Source organism: Scatophagus argus, chromosome 5 (assembly GCF_020382885.2).
Source record: "Scatophagus argus isolate fScaArg1 chromosome 5, fScaArg1.pri, whole genome shotgun sequence".
In the NCBI taxonomy this organism is placed as follows: Eukaryota; Metazoa; Chordata; class Actinopteri; family Scatophagidae; genus Scatophagus; species Scatophagus argus.
In genome coordinates, this window is record NC_058497.1 from 24,051,281 (window position 1) to 24,072,623 (window position 21,343).

Genomic DNA, 21,343 nt, shown 5'->3' on the forward strand with positions numbered 1-21,343 from the left:
AGGCAGCGCTGAGACTCTGCTGTCTTCTGTCAGGTGAAATGAAGTGGATCTGCTGAAATGACTCGTTTTACACATCGGTTATCCCACACGATATCATGTAGTTAATGCACAAGTCCAAGTCAACAGTGCTCAAGTCTGAGTCAAGCCACAAGGCCTTAAAATTAGGGCTCAAGTTCTGGACTCGAGCACACCAAAATACCTCCCCCCTTAAAAAAAAAAGAGAAATAAATAAGAGAAACACAGAGTGATAAGACTTGATAAGCCAGCACAGTGCAATAATTAATCAATAATATCGAGCAGGTATGTTTTATTGTATTTTTCTCACCTCCCACATCCGAATACATGCAACAAAACAATAACAACAACCGACCATTCGTAGGTCTCAATTTATGTTCGTGCGGAGAGAGTGAATGCTGCATGACAAGATGACGCCCCCTCCCCGCCCCTCCCTCTCCCTCTCTCCCCCCTCCCACTCCCCCTCCCTCTCCCTCTCCCCCTCCCTCTCCCTCTCTCCCCCCTCCCTCTCCCCCTCCCTCCCTCTCTCTGCCGGCTCTTGACGCTCTCCTCTCACTGCTGTGCGCTCTGCAGACAGTGTAAAGTTGGCGAGTGTCTCCGCCGTCAGCCAGCGCGCGTTTTGTGGCGGAGGCTGAATGAGATTTAGTGACTTTTTCTCCGGATGGATACGCGCGGTGTTTGCGGAGGAGACAGCAGGAATCCGGGCCGCTGAGTGTGAGTACAGTGTTGTGCCTTTTGTTCGGCTGTGTCTTCACTCGTTTCTTTTCACGGAGAGGAAGAAGTGAAAGTCAGGCTGCCACCTGCCACAGAAGGCTGTGAGCTCAGGCGTTTCTTACTACACAGCGGTTTTGTTCCAGTTGATTTACTTTATGTGAAAAGAAAAACCCAACAAAAAACGACCTTCACAAGAGTAAAGTGTGTTTAAATGATATAAATAGTTTGACAGCTGAATTGTGGTCGCTTAGACATATTTGGGCTTCGGTTTTAATGTTGTACACCACTGAGAAACTAGGCTACCATGTCAGCTTCTAAACCATAAACTTACTGTTTAATAAAAGGCAGTCCATAAAATACCCGAATGCATGTGTAGTCCATAAATCTGTTTCCACGTTCTGTGTAGGTTTCCAGTGATTATTCGGATTATTCCCGGCACTTTGGCTCATTAGGTCAGTATGTCAGCGTATTCTCATCCCACAGCATTCAGTCACACATTGCTTCAGTGTTTATGGTCTGGATTAAACACTCCACACTGAGTGAACATTATGTTCTTACTGTACATAATAAACTGTCAGAGGGGTTTTAAGACATCAAAGACAGGCAGAAACGTCTACTCTGCTCTTTCCCCTGACTTTGAACTCAGTTTGTATGCTCCATCTGACATCACTTCCAGTCCTCACGCAGCAGCCTGGTTTTTGCTCCCATTAACTTCTTGCAAAACCGAGTCAAATTGCATTAGTAGATGGGAAGCGGGATGAGCTGGAAGCGTTGACGTTACAGTACAGTAGGTAGTCTTGTCTCTGCCACAGCTCCTGGGGAGCTGACTGCAGATGATTAATGAATCATGAGACCTAACGACTAAATGAGCCACTTGTGTCACTGACCCTGTCCAGCTGTATCTCACCTGGTGCAGACGCCATTAAATTGTTCTTTTCGATGAGCTGTGGAGCAGAACCAGCTTAAGAACGTAGTTTGACGTGTGGAAGGGTTCTGCATTGAATCTGTATTTAAGTTAAAGGTGACTACTTGCTGAATTACTGCCTTCCTCCGTCTGTGCACCTTTGAGCTTTACCTTCGCCGGTGAAGTATGAAGGGAGGGCTCAGCTTCAGTCTGCCTGTCAGTATTTTACAAAAGCAGACAGACATGATTGAAAGTTGGAGAACAGATTGGACTTGGGCTGAGGAATTAGCTCATCAGAATTTGGTGCTTGTTCAGATTTTTTCTTTAGCTGTGCAGTTGCAACATGCAGTTGCATGTTGGTGCTTTTTGTCAAAACAGATGATAAACAAAGCTCAGTGGTCAGTGTTAAGTTGAGCAACTGCCATTGTTCACCTTCAGTCTACATTCACGGGTCACTGGGCTGGCACAGATGCTCTGAATTAAAAGATATGAATGTGAGAGCAAAGTTTACGAAGGATTTGAAGGATTATTTCCTGGCGGGTATCTTCAGGATGTTAACGTGAATGTGAGGAGGAAACACGAGCAAACAAAAAGGCTGCACAGATATGAAAGCACACAAGGAGGGCGAGTGGAGTCTGACCAAATTGAATTATAGATTCATGTCAAATGTCACAGATTATTTTGCCCTCAGGAAGCTAATTTTGATGCTGCAGCAAAATGAATGGCAGCTGCTTGTTTCTCCAGAGACAAATGTTGAAAAGACACAGGAACAACATTCAGTTTTTATTATGATTAGACAATTTCTGTCCTGGGAACCAGATGAATCTGAGAGCTCATGTTTCATCTGATGTGGTGGATACTGTATGTCTGGCCACCGTCCCATTCAGACAGATTTCACTCCGTCCTGCTTTGTGACAGGCCAAAGACATGCGTCTAACTGATGACGGGCAGGTTTGATATGATGACTGACAGCAGAGCGTCACATGTTTCACTGCTCTGATTGGCTGCATTCATCAGGGCTCATGAAACCCTGAAACTTTTTTTCTCGCCTGTTTTCAGAAACACATTTGAGGGTCCCGGTCGGCTAGGATTTGAGAACGTTTTTCCCTGCTTGAAAAAAGACTAAGCACCACGACAACTTGAGTGACGTCACTCTGGGCTATGTCACACTCTGATTGGTTGTAGGTCACATTTCATTCCTCTGCTTGTAGCTCTATCTAATTTTGTCCAGAGGCATTGTGGCCTGCACCTTCTGGTAACGACTCTCGGAAATCGAAAATGAGCTGAGAGGTTTCAGCTTAATAAGCGGCTGTGAATTAATCTGGCCAAGCCAGGCTAAACAAGCCTTGATGAACCTGCTGTTTTGACGCTCACGCAAATAAAATTACGGCTGAATACAGTGACGTGAAATGGATGGCGTTCACACCACATACATTTGCTTATCTACAGTCTTAAATGCCACCAGTTTATCTTGACACTGTGATATTTTCTAGGTGGTTACTGTACTGTGAAAATCTCATCTCCTTGCCCTTATAGCCCATAAGTAAGTGTGCAATAATGTCGTTAAACAGTCGGTCAGATGAGCCTCCTCAGGCAGCGGCGGAGACAGAGAGACTGTGATCTCCGTGAAAGCATCGTGCTTCACTGAGCTGCAGGGAGATGTTTCAACAGACGTTAATGGTCTTTTTAGTCAACAGTCAGCACAACGAATCCTCTGTTCCTCCTACAGAATTCCTGCTTTCAACTCCAGCAGTTGTAATATTAAAATCAGTTGAATCTTCTTTTCTTCACTTCTTCTTCTTCTTTCTGCACTTCTGTCTGTCTGTTTTCCACTTGCTTTCAACCCAAAACATGTAAAACAACAATGAATGTATATTTATTGTTGTTTTACATGCAGCACCAAGTTTATTTCTGGTTTTTATCCTCCCTTTCATTGCATCATTTACAATATGTAAGCCACCCCCTCCACTTCCTCCCCCCTGCCCCACCTCCTCCATCCATTGAACTATTTCTGACCTCTGAGGAAAGATAATCTGTGCTGTTTTAGCTCTGACCTTGAAGGCAGGAGGATGACTGTGGTCAGCTAAGAGCCCCAGCTTTACTTACCTACCACTCCTCTTCCTTCTCAAGCCTCGACCCAGATAGATCACTCTGTCCGCCCTCTCTGAGTCAGAGAGATGCGCCAAACAGAACTTTTAAGCAACAACCCATCTTTTCTCTTGGTTTTTCAATGATTAATACTTTATTTTTTAGCCGCCTGCCTCTAGGGACGGCGGTGCTGGTCTAGACTGAGATACATCAATAACCGCTGGCCAGCAAATTTGGTAATTATCTTCATTATGTTCAGAGGATGAATCCTAGCGTCTTTGGTGATCAGCATCACCAGCAGGTCCAAGTTTTCAGTTTTCCTGTGAAATATATCAGCAGATGCATTACAAAATTCAGATTAGCAAAGGAAATTGGATGACAGGAACTGAGACAAGGAAAAAAAAAAGAAAATAGGGCAACAAGAAAGAGAAGAGAGGATGAGACGCCGACTGTTTATATAGGGCGGTTTAAAAGGAGAGCTGAGCACAAGAGAGCACAGGAGAAAGGAGAGGAAGAGGATGAGAGGAGAGGAGGGCGGCAGGAGACTGGCTAGAGACGAGAGAAGGACGATGGATGGAGGAGGGGACGGGGGGATAAAAAAAGCAGCTTCAGAGGACGGCGAATGTGAAAGAGAGAGCAGTGATGGTGTAATTGCTCTCCAGAGGAGTTCTGATAAGCAGCACTTAAGAGCCTCTGTGGTTAAGTAATCACTGTGATTAAGAGGCAGAACGATGCTAACAGCTAGCTCGACTAGAGGATCGACACCCACCGTGCCACATTATCACATTATACTGAAACTTAACTTCACACAACAGAACACCACAATTTAAAGCCCAACCACAGATTCTGGTCATTTATGACATGTTGTGAACCTTTGAGACTCCCACTAGGTGCAGTTTGGAAGTTATTGTTGTTGTTTTTTTTCACCAAAATGAACTGCTTTGTGTGCCAGTGTCAGTGGCAGATAATTCCTACATCATTTTGTGCCTACTCGGGGTCAAACATGCTTCATCATATGTGACAGAGCGTCAGTAGATCTCAGTAGCAGCGGCAGCAGTTGCAGTCTCACTCATACAGATTCAAAGCAGCCGGCGCTCTGGCCTCTCATGAAGCTGCAGCACCACGTGGGTGTAGTTTGGAGCACATCATTTACACACATTGCTGCAACTGGACGGTGGTTTTCTAGCGTAGCCCCGACGCGACACGTGAGGAAGTTGTTTGTTTCCTGCTGCAGTTTGTTTTCTGAGAATAAAGGAAAGATTTTGTTTGTGGCTTTTTTTCACCTCGCTGCTCATGTTGATCAAACTGCTTCAATACAGCAATGACAGCGTGGTGGGACACACAGACCAGGAAAAAGACTTCTGCTCCCTCAGTCCTCAGGACGCAGAAGTTGTCATTGACTCAGCCGATTCAGTCTGGGACCTGAATTCGGTAATTATTGACCACAAGGTGAAAGAAAATACTCCAAAACAAACTTATTAAGAACAAACCTCAGTATATGAAAGGCTCATGAAGTTAATGATGTGTCCACAACACAATAGTCCAACACAGCCAGTAGACACAGAGAAACATTAAGTGTCTTTTTTGAATGTTTTTAAATAAATACCATAAATATTAGGGGTGTAACGGATCACAAAATTCACGGTTCGGATCGTGTCATGGTTTTACAGCCACGGTTCGGATCATTTTTCGGATCAACGAAAAGGAAATAAACAGACCAGAATAACAAAAAAAGCTTTCAATTTATTTTTGGAACAATTCAAAACATATATGAATTAAAACATATACAAAACACTTCAAAAAATATATAAACATAACACTTCAAAGCATTTTCCCATTGAGTATTTAGAAAAACAAAACACTAATGAAATCTTGGAACTCAAGATGGATGCCCATCTGAAAAATAAAGTGCAATTAATTAAGTACGACCGGCTTGTTTTAAAAAGGATGAACCAATCATCGCCTTCCGGAATAAAACACAGCCAATCCGCGGTACACATGCGTTCCAAACCGTGGTAAGTCATCTGTCACAGCCCTAATAAATATTCATTATTGGAATTTTAATTCAGGAACACTGACATACAAGAGAGCTCTTCACTTCATAACCCCTGTGAGAAATTTGGTTGACACGTTACCAACAAATCAGACAAAGTAGGCACAATCTACTGTACTGTGCTAAAGTGTTAGCATGGTGTTAACATAAGTAACCTGACAGAGGAGCTATCAGTGCTTAATTGGCAACTTGACCATCGGGTAAACACACCTATAACTGAACACACACACACATTGGAGTGATGGATGGTCAAGCAGATTCTTTCTGTCCAGCTCAGAGTGAGAAACCTCATCCTGCAGGCTCACGGCTCACCTAATTGGATAATTGTTGCCGAGATGCTGAGAGGTGTCAAGATTCTGGCCTCTTAATTAGAGGGATGACTCATCAGCGAGTGAAGGTGACAGCGGTTCGATTCACACACACACACACACACACACACATCCAGAACAGTCCAGTGGTAAGTGTAGCTACACGTTTAATTGGGGGGTCTCTGAGCAGAGCGGCGTTTCATCGTGGGCGACTCGGCTTTTGTTTTCCCTCATTTGCATCAGCAACAGTGTCTCAAGCCAATCTCTGCTTTGTTTGTCGTCATGGCGATAGGACAATTATTTCTTTTCTTGAAAATCAGTTTCCGCACAGCACTTCAGAATTCAGCCACGGACTCGTTCGTTTGACTTTGAGACTCTGCTGTGTTTGTACGTCTGCTTTCCGTCTGCTGTGTCCTTCAGAGAGACGTTAATAGTTAACTGGCCTGACATCAATGAGGTGACATTTTACTGCTGCGTCACTTCATTAACTAACTCATGATAAGAAAATAATCAGCTGCATCTAATTCATTCCTGTTAAGGGTCAAGAGTAAAGTGTTTTATTAACATCATTAGACTGTCTGGTCTGAAAGCAGAATTAATGGCGGTGAGTGTCAAGCTGTGTCTGTCAGTCGGTTTTACCATTTCAAAAATTAAAGCAAAAACTCATTAAGGCATATTTTTAATTAACATATCCCACTGTGATGGTTGGATGAAAAGTTCTTTGTTCTTTCATTGCTGTTCTCTTTAAGCTGATACCTCAAGATTTAAACGTGGCAAAGCTTAAAGTCCTGGTAAAATTTGAATAGCCCCTGTTTTCCATGAGTGATATCAAACTTTACATAAATGACTGAACACTGAAGCTCAGCACTGAAAATGTCCTTTCAGTAACTCAAAGGATGGGATTATCACTTAATAATGTTAAAAACTCAGTCCTGTCACAAGACCTGCATCCAACTGGAGACCGAGGAACTAGAGGACCAAATCTCGATGAAACCAGTCAGCAGGTGTAGCAGCTTGTTTTCCATGATGTTATTTAATTTTAACCCAAGTGTTGAAAAACGTATCCTGACTTTTCTGGTTTCAGCCTACCTTTCAGTTACACCCAGCATGAGGTCACAGCTAAAGATGTAGTGTTTTCCAAAAACAGCACGTAACTGTTTTCCAGGAAGCGCAACTGCTCATTTCATGGGATCTCAAAGCGCTGCACTTTACAACACCAATCTGTCAGTGGTGCACATTGGGTGATCAGCCTGAAAGCTAAGACCTAAAAATGCATTCACTTAAGAGGGGACTGTCGTATAATGTAAAACTTCAACTGATTCACAAAGTCATAGATTTTCTCAGAAGGTGTTTTCAGAGTTTTTAGGTTTAGACGCGGAGCCGGTACCTACAAAGTCAATGGGAAGTGGACACAAACAGACGCCGATTGATTGTAGCTGCTCAGGCTGTTGGCTTTCTTTGTCCTTGTTAGCCAGTGTTTTAAGATTTATGCACCCTGAAGACCATTTCTAAAAAGCTCAGCTGAGAGAAAAACCTGCTGAAGCCCCAGACGCAGCAAGAAGTAGGGGCGACCAAGGCCGACTGTCGCAGCAACTCTCCACACCAGCAGGTGGCAGTAGTCTTTATTCATCAATCAAAAGGGAAGGACTGCTGATATTCAAACCACCCTCGCTCACCTCTTCGTCTTTCTCTTCTCGTTTACTCACACGCTTAGCTGAAGAGCCAGTCACTGAGTGATGTCTCTCACCGACGGGCCGAGAAGTCTTTAGTCCTTCATGAAAAAGGACACCTTTAAATGCATTCATCTGTTACGCCAACTGGACTTCCTGCTCCAGATTTCTTTCTCTCACCGCCACTGTAGACAGCACGCCTCCCTGAAGCGGCTGTTTTAACACGGGGATCTGTTTTCATTCTGAATCCCTGCTTAGTGTGGACGTTCTGTAAAGCAAACTGCAACCACACGTTGTTGTCACAAGTGCGAAATGGACCACATTTTGTTGGTGCATTTCTTCAAATGGAAAAAGGGATCCTGGTATCATTAAACTCTGAAGGCCTTCCTAGAACATTGCAGTGCGAGTCTCCGTAATGTAATTCAGAGGAGCACATCTCTGTGTATCGATGAAATGATACGGCTGATGGCCTGCAGGCCGAGAGGGAGATTTAAACAAAAGAGAGAGTGGGAAAAAGGAAGAGCCAGAGATCAGATGTGTGTGTTAGACTCTCTCTCTCTCTCTCTCTCTCTCTCTGTGTGTGTGTGTGTGTGTGAGAGACTGTTGATAGTCTGACGCCACATCTAAATGCACCCAGGGCGTGATGAGGTCACTGCTGTCTGCCTGTAAACACTGTTAGCCCTGTTAGACACACACACACACACACACACACACACACACAGCAGCACCTGTGGCCAGCATTAAAGCAATTTCAGGTGGTCGATAACCATCTCACTCTTTCTCTGTTTGTCTTCCTTCTTTCTTTCCCATTAACCTCTATCTCTCCATCCACTTTCCTCTTCTTCTCTCTTTGCTTTTTCTATCCTTTTCCCACTTCAGATCAATGATTTTGTCTTCTCTTTTTATTCTTTCTCTTCTCTGTTGTGTCACTCGGCCTTTTTCTCTTTTCTCTTCTTCTCTTTCATGTTCCCTCTCTCTCTCTCTCTTTATATATATATATCTTTTTGCCTGGATCTAAAATTACCATCTCCTTCTCTCTTTCTGTCCATTTTGCCCTGCCTTTTTTCCATCTCTTTCTGCCACGTTCCACTTCTCTTATCTCTTCATTTCATCTCTTCACCCTTCTTGTCTTTACTTTCCCTTGATCGGTGTTAACCTAAGTTGCTCCCTCTCTCGATCCTCTGCCGTTTGTGTTTAAAAAGTCTTGAAGTTTCCTTTGAGTTTTTGCAGAATTGGTAGCTCAGCTGTACTTTTCATTCTCTTCGTCATTAATCTGGTTGGTCCATGATGGCTGTGCTGAGGCTGTGTACTGTCAAATACCGACTTTGGTCTTTTGCAGTCAAAGAGCCGGTCTTTCCATTTCAGTCTCGTTCTCTCACTTTTCCCCTCCTCCACTTCTCCTCTGAATCCAAAGACAAAACACTCTCAGCAGAGCCTGGTTCATCTGTTTTGCTGGCGCCCGCTGCTTCAACACCCCATTGAAATTAGTGATGGGGGCAGAGGTTTTTCATGCAGTACTTTTGTCTGCCTGAGCACAGATTTACTTTGTGGTTGTACTGACCAATAGTGCGTATCTGCACTATTGGTCAGTACTGATTTTTTAATTTATTTTTTTTATTGGTCAGTACCAATACTGCAAAAAATGTTTTTCTTAGTATGACACGTATAGTATTTACTATTTTTCCTAGTATAACATGAGAGCAAAGAGTTTTATTATTTAAGCTGCTATGTTTACTTAAAGGCTTGCTGAAGAAGAGCAGCTAAACCTCCAAGCCACTTTTTTCTGCTGAAAATCAATTTAAGTAGATGTTTAGTAGAGTTACTGATCGATTCAGACCCAGTGTGAAGTGTTTGGATGTGTTTGTATGTTGTAAATATGCACGGCGACTGCCCTCTGCAGGTTGAAACTCTTACTATTGCCACTGAATTTTGCGAGTGGTTGATGTGGACCCCCCACACCCCCAATAAATCCGATGTCTCGCAAATCTGCAGACCGTGAAGAGTTTTATTGAGTGCATTACATGGATTTATTATAGTGACTGACTCGTTTCGTTGTACTGTTAGCATAGGTATTTTGGTGCCAGCTTTATATTTAATAGTTTAACTGATTCTGGATGAAATCTGAAATGGACAGTGTGATGACGAGAGGAGATTTTAAGTGTGGAGGGGAGAAAACATCCCTCTTTCACCATTAGTCTCTTTGTATTGACTGTTTTACTCATGAAGTATTGAAGATAATTGAAACCTTAATGATCAAACCGCTAACTGCTCAAAGTTTCGGCTCTAATTTTGTCGTCACCAACACCGCAGCTGCTGAGAGCCTCATTTTATTACCTTTTAACTCCTGATGATTTGTCTTGTTCTGCAGCCGCTCATACTTGCTCTGAGTAAATTGGTACGACTGAAGACTGACGCAAACACTCACATCTGATACGACTCCTTCATGTAAAAATAAAATGACCTTCCCTAATTTGTACTTTATCCCGCAATGTGCTGTTGTTGGACCAAAAGGATAATTTTTCCACAAGTGAAGTAAAGAAAGTTTGATTATTTTTGGTATAATCCCTTAAGGTTTAACAGATTTAAAGGCCCCAAGAGACAAAAAACTCACTCAACACAAACTTTGAATGATATTTTAGTGAGCAGTTATGATGATGGACATTTGGAGGAGTCATGACAAAAGGAAATTTTGTTTGCTGTTGGTTTTGTGGATTTATTATGTTGTTGCACTGCCAGACTGCTGTGAATGCAGACAGGAAGTATGTGGTGAACCGTATCATGTTCTAAACTTTTGTTTTTCGAGCCGTCCACAACTTGTGTCGCTCCTGTCCCAGCTGGTTTGAAACGTGTTGCTGGCATCATTTTCAGAATGAGAGGTGAAACATTAAATGTATTGTCTCTGCACTATTTTCAGTTGGCAAATATGACAAAAAGGATTAGCAAGTGTCATTTCACAGTGTCTGAACTTCTGACATGAAGAAGGAGCAGCCTTACTGTAGTCACATGAGGAGTTTCAGGCCACAGCCTGCACGTCTCCAGCTGCTCAGCAACTTTGCCAACTTTACATTATCCTGCTGTTGTGTGGAAAACCGCTTGTGCTGAGAGAAGCATGAAATTATTAATATTGTTATTAATTATTAATGACTGATTTTTTTATTAAAGCATCAAGACTACTCAGTTGTATAGACACACCAGGTGCTCTTCTGTTGCATTGAAGTGTAGCGGCACACTGGCTGTTACCAACGCAACCACATGTGCTGACACATCAAGCAGGACTCAAATCCTAAGGATCACAGCTTCAAGGCCATTTTCACGTCTGTTAATAAGTTGTGCTTTAGTGATGCATATTATCAAATTTTCAGTCACAGAGTAGTGAACACACAGTAAGCCCTTAGCTCTCAGTCTCCACTGAATTGCCCATATTGCTTGGCACTTTTCACCCTCCAGTAGAAGAAGTGTGGTCCTAATGTCATAGGCAGACGAGTAGGTGGTGACATAAGTTAAGTAGAAAGCGTCAATAGGGAAAAGGTTACCGTGATTAAAAAGTGCATACTGTGCTTCAGTTGTTATCCCATCTTAAAGTGTTCTCTAAACTCCATGTTGTGCATGAATGTGCCACCATAGAGTCAGTTTTGATTTGCTGTAACTTCTGTTGTCTGTGATGGCAGCTGGCAGATTTGCTATGATTTTGTTCAGATTTCAGTTCTGGCAGTTGTTAACCTCATTTCAATTACCCAAAAGTGTTTGTCCATTTCATTTACCTGAAATTTTCCTTTCAGCATCAAACCGCTGCATAACACTACTCTTGATATTCTTTCTATTTCGAGCATAAATACATATCTAAATATACTTTTATCTACATGTGTGAGTGTCAGCCAGTGGGTTACTTGATTTATGTCTGATCTTTGCAACCTACTTCAGCTGGAGATCAAAGAGGAAAAAGATTTTATAAGACTTCTACCCTCTGTGACCTCAAGTCACTCAACACCATTAACCAGAATAGAAACGACCAATCAGATGAGAACAGACAAAACAGGAAGTGGTACAGGAAGCAGCCGTATCCTGGCAGCAGACCAGTGCTGGCAAACACATACTCATACACACACGTTTGTTCGTGAAAAGTAATGCAGACCCTCACTGGGATAAAACCAAACTCAAACTCTAATGTGACTAAACTCTAAATTCTGACTGTAAATCCAGAATCAAATCAAGACCGGAAGGCCAGACAAAATGTCCTCACGTTCAATAATGTCCTCACTCTGTAGGTCTGAAAACATATTCCTCACTTAGAATGATTAAAACTGAATAGATAAATGAAATGAATGATTAAAACTATTTTTTTAGCATTCACATCACTACACATCTCTTTTATACTGCTTTTTTGTACTAAATGATAAAAGTGACACACACACACACACACACACACACACACACACACACACACCAACTGGTCCGGTCTTAACACTTTCAAACATACAACTTTAAACCGGACTGAATGTCTCATTTAAGTTTTAAATTGCTGTTTATCTTTTGTGCTTATGTGTAATTTTAGGTTCCTCCCATGCTAACCATACCGAGTTATTTCAAATAAATGCATAACACATCACATCCTGCATTAGTCACCCCTGATGGGTTGAGTCATCTTTGTGTCATATGTATACTTGTTTTGTTTTCTGATAAAACTGTCATTGTTGTTTTGGTAGATCGGGTTTGGCCTCTACTGTTTAGGTTTTGTGTGTAGCTGTGTGTGTGTGTGTGTGCATATTGTTGGGTGGCCATTCTCATTAAGTCCCACCTGTCAACACACAGTCTCACACACTCATCTACACACCCACACGTACCCTCGCACTGACAGAAATCCAGTCACAGTCGTATGCATACTCCCTCCCCGTGGCTCTCCTCTGACACACACAAAAACACAGAGCTCCAGTGGGATTATTCTGGCAGGCAGCACCTCAGAAATGAGGGGAGGTTTTCTGCAGCCTGTCATTAAAACTGCTGACACCTCCACATCCAAACCTCCACTGGAATATCATTTGTCTGAGGTGCAGCAAGCAGACGAGGACTCTGCATATGAACTTGGCATACACTGCACAAGCAAGACAGAAATGAAGGGATGGTTTTACCCTGCAAGAATAGTGTAGTAAGAAGAGAAAGTGAATATGATCAGAAACATCAGACAGAAACATCAGAAACAAGGACTGGGCTGTTTCGGGGTGCAAAAACTGTGACAGATCAGGATTTTTAGCTTCCATCAGGCAGAATCAGGAAGTGATTTGGGCTATAAAATGAAACAGCAGAGATTTAAATGACTGTCAGAAGTGACCTGTGACTGCAACCTGAGTTCATTTTATCTGTTGAGTTTTACAAACCAGTTGTGTCCTAGTGGTGGGAATAAATATCCAGCTGTTTTCGAAATGACAATTACAGTGAGGAGTGTGCCAACCCCACACAAACCACTGGATCCACAATACAACACAGACACCCATAACAATATATGATCAGGGTTTAGTGGTTGAAGATGAACTGTTTAGGAATAATGGAACAATCCTCTTTTGTTCCGGCTGTGGCAAAGAAGTTCAAACAAAACACAGCGGTTCAAATTGAGTCAATGTGCAAGCAAATGGATTGGGGTAAAGGGGACAAAAAAAAATAATCCAAAAAGTTTGATCAGCCGGACAAAAATGAACCCTCTGGACAAAAAACAAAATCATCCAGTGTCTTTTCAGGTGGACTCCAACAACACAGGTGCTCAGCTGAAAGACACAAGTATCATACATCATGTCCTGTGTAGGGGCTGCTGCAGAAAGGAAAGAAGTCAGTCATCCAGCCACACACACACACACACACACACACACACAAAGCGCCTCATTCATTTCTCTCCAGACGTACAGTAACAAGCTCTGGTGATCTGATCAGAGCCAAATTAAGATTTGTCCAATAAAGCTCGATGCGGGAAACGTCACAGGAAAATGTGGCACTTTTATTGAAGTCATTAATTTTCCCTGCAGGGCGTCAGGTTGAGGGCTTTGAAACATGGACGGCTGCACGGCAACCAGAGCATGAAATGAACAGCCAGGATTAACTACCTGCAGCCTTCGACGTTCCCTCTGTGCCTCTGCCTCGGGCCTGGCCTGCTTCTGTCTTTCCTGTTCAGTTTTTATATTTTTCTTTGACTCGCTTCTTTCTCTCTGCTACACTCTTGTCTTCATTTGTTTATCTCCTTCACGCCGATGTCTTAGCGGAGCAGATGGTCACAGTTTCAGACTGTTAAAAAAGCTGGATACATCATGAGCTTAAGGTATAACAAATGAGCCTAGAAATGTCTGTGTAGCTACACCGTTAGCTTTGCCAAAAGCCACTGGGGCTTGTTTTGACATTTTAAGCCTTCATTGTAGGCAACATGGAGATGACAGCAATGAGTTCTTGATCTGGTAACGTTGGGGGTCGTGGCTGGAGATATTGTAGACACATAGAAAGGCTCAGTAATCCTTTCTTAAACACCAGGCATATTTTGTAAGTAAACACAATAACTGTGGGGTATGTAATGGCAGAGGTTTATGAAGACAATCACGGTTAAACACATACAATACTAAAGCTAAATTGATATGTAGGGGAGGAAGGAAGACAAGGTGCTGGTGCAGAGTCCTCCTCAACGCAAAGAGGAAAAAAGCCATCTGAAGTCATCTGGTTTGGTTGGAATACCCAGAGCTGTCCCACAATGCACTGCACTGACATGTGTAAAGTGAGACGTTTGTGTAGTGTGCAGACGCCATGCGGATGTTGTCTGCCACACCACAATTTCTTTTTTTTTTGGTATAAACAAACAAGGCTGTACTGAGTACATTTAAAGCTGAGAGGACAGGACAGCACAGTTTTGAGGATGAAGAAGGAACTGCATTTCTGAAAGACAAAAGACGAAAAGCTAAATTACGTGTACAAAACACAACTAGCTTACTTTGCTAGCTAATATTTAATTTCTAATTTAATTTTCGGTTGTGTGCCGACGGCCACATGTGTAGTTTGTGTCTGTGCACTGCACTGTGGGATGACTGGGGATTCTGAACAAAACAAACAGCATCAAAGTGTCTCTGTAACCTCAGCTGTTGGAACTTCACACAAATTCTGATCGATAAATCAACTTCGATAAATCAACCAAATACTGACTATCAGCCATTTTGAGTAAAGCAGAGCGAGCTGTTATCCAGGTTCATGTTACTGTGAAAGGAATGCGCTGCACAACATCAGTAGTCTGCATCGCTAACACCAGAGGCGCGTGGGTATAGCTTTGGAAAATTCTTGCAGAGTAATAAGCAGGAAGGACAGAATCATAACCTGATCATGCAGTTAAGAGGACTATGCGATCGTGTTGTGGTGGAAAGGAAATGTCTGTGCAACATGTGTGGGTTTTAATGCAGTGGAACAGCAGGTTCTACTCATCACTGCTGTACTGAAACATTAAGCCTGGACAGAACTTCGACTTGGAGGTTAACGATGAGATGATGATGTAAGTGAATATGAACTTTTGTCTTCAACTCTTGTAAATCTTGGTGCTGCATTATTGTGGTCACAGTGCGTATGTGCGTTTATGTATGAACATTGCGGACTCTTTCAGCCCATTCAGCCTGCTCGGGTTGTAAAATGGAGACGTTTGATTCCCACCTTGGGACAACAAAACATCCTGACGCACGCGGCTAGTTTTGTATTTGTGAGCAAATCGTGGTTTTATACAGTATGTTTTGGCTTCATGAGGCCATACTACACGAAGTCTCTTTTTTTGGCTGTTTTATTACTATGCTAGTGAAATCAGTGCACAAATACAAAAGATCTTCAGGCTCTGGACTGGTGGCCCAGCTTCGGTCATTGTTAGATCATGACTGAGTACATGGTCAACCAGAGTTGGCTTCCACTCCCTTTTCCTCTTCCTCCTCATGCTCTCACTCTTCCTCTCTGATCTCCACGCAGCTCCTCTACACACCAGAGGCCTCATCATTTACGCATTGACAAGGTGACCGAGTTTAAACAGGTGACAAGTGAGTCAGACCAGCTAGTAATTAGGGTGCAGGATTTTGAAACCCGGTGAACAAAATGTGCTCAGTGATGTGATTTGGTGTTCAGAGTTTTGTAAAAATATGCTTTAGAATTTATATTTTAGTGGAAGAGTGGAAGCATGCTGAGAGTTTAGAGGTTTTCGATGCGTGAGCGTTGAGTTTTCAGACTGTGGCAGCAATAAGACGAAACGTGTAAAAGGTTCTAGTGAATTGTTGGCTAGTTCATTAACAAAGCAGTTAACACAAGTGATCAAAGCGCTTGTTATCGTGTCCAAGTGACGCTTTCTTTGTTTCGTTTTATGGCTTTGTGTTACTGTAAACATGCAGCTGGTCAGCATGGGGGCTGTGGATGTTAATGGAGCTGGCTGATTGAGTTTAGGCTTCCTGGAGCCTGATATAGAAACAGGAAGTGAGACATGAATGCTACATCTTAGTGTGTGCTGTGCATTGTGGAGTGATGTGAAGGCTGCAGTATGTTACCCCGTCTGGCATTGCACCTTAAATTCCTGAAATGCTTCTCAGAGTAAATTATGTGACAAAGCAGGAAGGAAGAACATTAGCGTGTGAACGAGTGTAGTCGTAAATCTGCAAAGTCAGGGATAAGCTGTGCAATTTCAGATCAGTCCTGACAAAGTTTTCTCTACAGAGAAGGTTGAGGAAGGAACTGAAGTTATGTTTCCTTACCTGTCTTTCTTTTCGGCCATATCTGTTCTGCTGGTGGAAGTCAGCTGCTTCACACTCTCTGGCACAATTTGAAGCCGTAACCTGGAGGACTGGTGTGTTGAAGCTCAGCCTCTGACTGATCCCTGGTCACTTTACAATGACACAAAGTCTTAAGGTGCAAGACTGGCAATGTGAACAATTAGTCGACTTGTCATTTTAACCCTTGCTATTTGGGATCAAACAGAATTTGCTGAACCTGACCAAGTAGTTGTTATAAGACGCCTCGCTCACATAATGGCCACACAGGAAGTTTGTCTTAACATGTGAATATCTTTGGTACCATTGCTGCCTGTGTCACAGAATACTGGGAAAACTCCAGCTGTGTGAAGATGTTTACAGTGTTAATGTCTGAATAACAGGTGATATCTCGGTCTGTGTGAACGAAAGGCGGCGTTTGGTTCAGGAGAATCCCTCATCCATCTCTTCTTCACTCTCTCCATCTGTCTGTAACATCATCTCTGACAAATTAGATTTCATCTGCTGTCAGCTTTGGGAAATGCTTTGTGTCTCAGCTTTCAACAGCATCTTTCTTTCTTTCTTTCTTTCTTTCTTTCTTTCTTTCTTTCTTGTCTTGTTTTTGAACTCTGTGTCTTTTATCAGACTTGGCAATTTTGTCCCGTGTTGTACACAAGGTTGTTTAATCGATCATCAGACAAGTCCTGCTGTCCTCTCCTGTCTCCCTCTTTCTGTCTCACTCTCACTCACACACACACACAGACACACACAGGTGAGGCAGCCATATGATGACAGCGTGGGTCCTCAGGCTTCAGTCTCATGACTCAGCTCAGCAGCTGATGAATGGCTGGAAGCTGTTATCATGTGGTCGCTCTCTCGTGTTGCTTCCTGCTGCTCTCAGCAGCTCCGTCATCTTGTCTAACATGTACTGTGGTGACAGACGCCGTGTTCGGGCCGCGCTATAACAGCAACACATCCTGTCCTGATTGTTGTTTTCACTGAGATCGTAGCTGCGTGACATGTTCACTGACCTGCTGTGGAAAAACACGCAAAGAAATTTCTTTTGTTGCTCTTCGCAGATTATTATCAGCAAGAGAGCTAAGTGGTCACATGTCCGAATGTTATTATTTCTTCACCTTGAATGTCTGATGTCATCCCATCGTCTCCAATTAATCTAAAATAATTTCTTCAACATCTGCACATCACGCTGATGTGCAGATGTTGCTCATCACGCTGGTCCGTGAACCTGCTCACCTCAGATTTACTGCTGATGTTGTATTTGCTCGTGAGTAAACTGAGAATAGTCATCGGAGAGTTTCACTACAAATCGATTAGTTTGGAAGAAGACACCATCGTTTGTGTACAGAATAAACAAAAAGCGGTGGATGGATGCGTCCTTGGGGAGCCACTGTTTGAATTTATTTTTACTTGTTGTGGCCTGTTAACCCAAAATCGCTGCCTCAAAAATGTGCAGTATTGTAGAAATGGGGTCATTTGAGCTGCAGTTTCTTTTGTCTACCCACCCATTCATCTATTTGTCCATCCATCCATCCATCCAAGCAGGTTGTTCCAGACGTCTCCAGCAATGTTTTCCAGCTCCTGGTCTATGTAATCCTTTATAGTGAGTTCAGGATCCACCTCGGGTCTGGAACTGGGATGGTTTGTTCAGGAGAGAGATGGCCTGGGGAAAGAAACTTTTCAAGTGTTTATTTGTCAGATTTGAGCACATTTTTTCCTGTCTTGTTTCCATGCTGTTCTCAGTAACTGATTTCGGTCCATTTGTGGATGCAATCAGTGTGTCCTGATTTGTAGGCTTCCTATTCATATACTTGTTCTTTTCTTTTGTCGTTATTTGAATATTTCTTAAAAAAATCATATTCTCCAGACATAAGGGAACATGCTTGTTTGGCGCGGACCTCAGAAAAACAAATCATTATCATTTTTCATAATTTTTTTTTTCCAGTGAGAATGAAAGGCAAAATTGTTCATTCCCACAAAGACGTGACTCATATTGCAGTATATCTCAAAATAATTGCGGTATGACTTTTTGGCATATCGTTCAGGCCTAAACTTATCCGTGACAAACAATAAACAGAAACACAACCAACAAGCAAACTAATTCTACTATTTATCCAAAGTGTATATGGCCTGTGGGTTTCAAATTCCTTGTATGCACAGACACATGTGATCAGTAAAGCTGATTCTGACTGTTTGATAGGCAAAGTGCCGACTGGGACACAGAGACGACATTTAACAAAGGACCATATCTGAAGCGACAGTGTTCCACACATGACTTACAGCCTGTGACGTCTTCCAGTCACCTTGCAGAGACCAGTGCAGGTCAATATGACACACTGTGGACCGGTTTCCTGCTGAGCTCTACAGATACGACACAGGTGAGACTGCGTGACAGACATGTTCTGGTCTCGGCTGATGACTGCTGCACTGTGCTGACTCACACTCTGTAGGGACGCTGAAGTCAGATGCCATAGTAGTGCATTTTACTCCAAAGATATTACAAAAACTGATTACCTTGCTGCAGACTGAGCCTTTCTAATAATACTGTCTGGTTGTTTGGTTCAGATATAACCAATCATCTTCACCGTAATCCAATCTGAAGTCACTGTCTTGTTGTGACTCACCTGTAAAAGGATTAGGGCTTTGATGGATCGTTGTAACAACTGTAACCTTGGGCGGCAGCCGCACTGCCAGTGACAAACGTCTGTCAGCACTTCCTGTAAGAGAGTAACAATTTAAACAAGGTGCTGCACAGATCATGGAAACTGCAGCAAATTATATCATCTACCCATTGTACGATTAGCACACTGTGGGATAAGTTGAAACTGAAGGGAACTTTATTTAAAGAATTACAGGAGAAGTTCTCAAACTTCTGCAACACGTGACCTCATTTTTAGTTTGCACCAATTAACATCAACAACAGAAACCTCACTCTCACCCACTCACTCTCATCTGAGTGGAATAAATGCAAGTAAAACTGGTCTCCTTAGTCTTTCACCACCCACTGTTTGGAATTTGCACAAACTGCTAAAAGTTACACGATTAACAAAATGTAGTGTAGCATTGAATGCATATACACTATGTAGACATAGACACAAGTATTGGGACGCCTGACCATCACACCAGCAGTGACTTGAAATTCAGCTTTGCAGCTCTAACAGCTTCCACTCTTCTGTGAAGGCTTTCCACAACATGTTGGAGTGTTTCTGTGGGAATTTGTGCCCATTCATGCAGTAGAGCATTTGTGAGGTCACACACTGATGTTGGACCAAAAGGCTTGGCTCACAATCTCCGTTCCAGTTCATCCCAAAGGTGTTGGATGGGGTTGAGGTCAGGGCTCTGTGTGGGCCAGTCAAGTTCTTCCACACCAAACTCATCCAACCATGTCTTTATGGAGCTTTGCTTTGTGCACTGGGGCACAGTCATGCTGGAATAGAAAAGGGCCTTCAACAAACTGTTGCCACAAAGTTGGAAGCATAGCATTGTCCAAAATGTCTTGGTATGCTGAAGCATTAAGATTTCCCTTCACTGGAAGTCAGAGGCTGAGCCCAAACCCTGAGACACAGCCCCATAAGGAGGTCTGTCTGGATACTTTTGTCCACACAGTGTATCTATAGATGACACTCTTGCTCGCACACAGAAAGGGACCTTCTGTGTTTTTAGATATTCTGTGGCTACATTGTTGTTAATATGCAGTGTTACAGAGCATTGCTGGAAGCAGCAGCATCATGTTGTATTTTACTGTTTCTATCAGATTGCAGTCTTCTGTACAGCAGGAGTTGTTCCTATAGCGTAACTGACATGAGCTTAATTTCATTAGAAGTCTGACATTTCTAAATCAGATCTGTAAAATGTTTTACAGCAGCCCGTGGCGTCGTCAGGGACCCTCTGTAGCTGCAGCCCTGCCACATCTGATCGTTTATCTCCGTGTAACATGAGCGCTGGTGTTACAGCTGCTGGCCTGCCTCCATGTGACGCAGCAGATATGTCTGAGCTCGCCACAGATGTTGGTTGCGTTTGTGCTAGCACAGCGAATGGGCTAACACTGTGACTGTTGCAGGAATATCTCTTTTCCAGGCTTCAGACAAACTGCCGGCGGAGAAAAACGAAAAAACGTCCACACAAACTCACGGATTAGATCAGCTTGGGGGGGACGATGATGCAAGAAATCTGTTGACAGAGAGGCCACAGGGTGCAGTTTGATGCCGATGATGTGTTTGAATGAAGTCGTCACAGAGAAGGTCCAACGCTTTTAGCCCACATGACTTTTTAGGGTCCCATTGATTAAAAATGGGTATTTTCTTTACCTATCACTATCAAAAAGATTATTGTTTTGCTGCCTAAATTAAACTGATGACTTTCCCTTTTGCACACTCACCCCTCCCCCTGCAGATTGGGTCATGTACTTGTCATATAACTGGTTTGGCAGGATTCTTTGCAAAATAACCTCTCTTTAATGAGCTGGAACTCAACTTTCCACTATGTAGATAACACCTGCAGCTAATCTGCAGCAGCATCACTGGAACACGCTCAGACGGCATCTCTGCCACAGCACGATCTCTGTCGTATTTGCAAGTTGAGTGTGACAACACACATTTGCAAGGTATTTGTGTAAAGTGGTTGGGAGGGGCACCTTCACAAGGCTGAGCTCAGCTGTGGGTGTTTATTGGTGCGTTAAGATTTTTTGATTTATTTATTCGTTTTTTTGCTCAGGGAGTTACAGTAAGAACGGCCGAAGCAGCGCAGACTCCCACGAGTCCCACAGGAGCAAAATAAAACACAAACAAGAAGCATCAGCCATCTGGAGGCTGCCGATCAAACTGCTGAAAATAAGTGAATCTTAA

General features: G+C 42.9%; 1 protein-coding gene across 3 annotated transcripts in view; it reads left to right on the plus strand.

The window, feature by feature from the left end:
* The first annotated feature begins 551 nt into the window (after window positions 1-551).
* gpr4 (G protein-coupled receptor 4) overlaps window positions 552-21,343 on the plus strand; it is a 40,412-nt gene continuing 19,620 nt past the window's right edge. For 2 of the 3 annotated variants that reach the window (XM_046389896.1, XM_046389895.1), the window contains exon 1: window positions 552-729. The gene's annotated coding sequence lies outside the window, so the exon portion shown is untranslated. Of the gene's footprint in view, window positions 730-14,908; window positions 15,260-21,343 lie in introns of those variants that run through there. The other variant, XM_046389897.1, reaches the window with a different exon arrangement.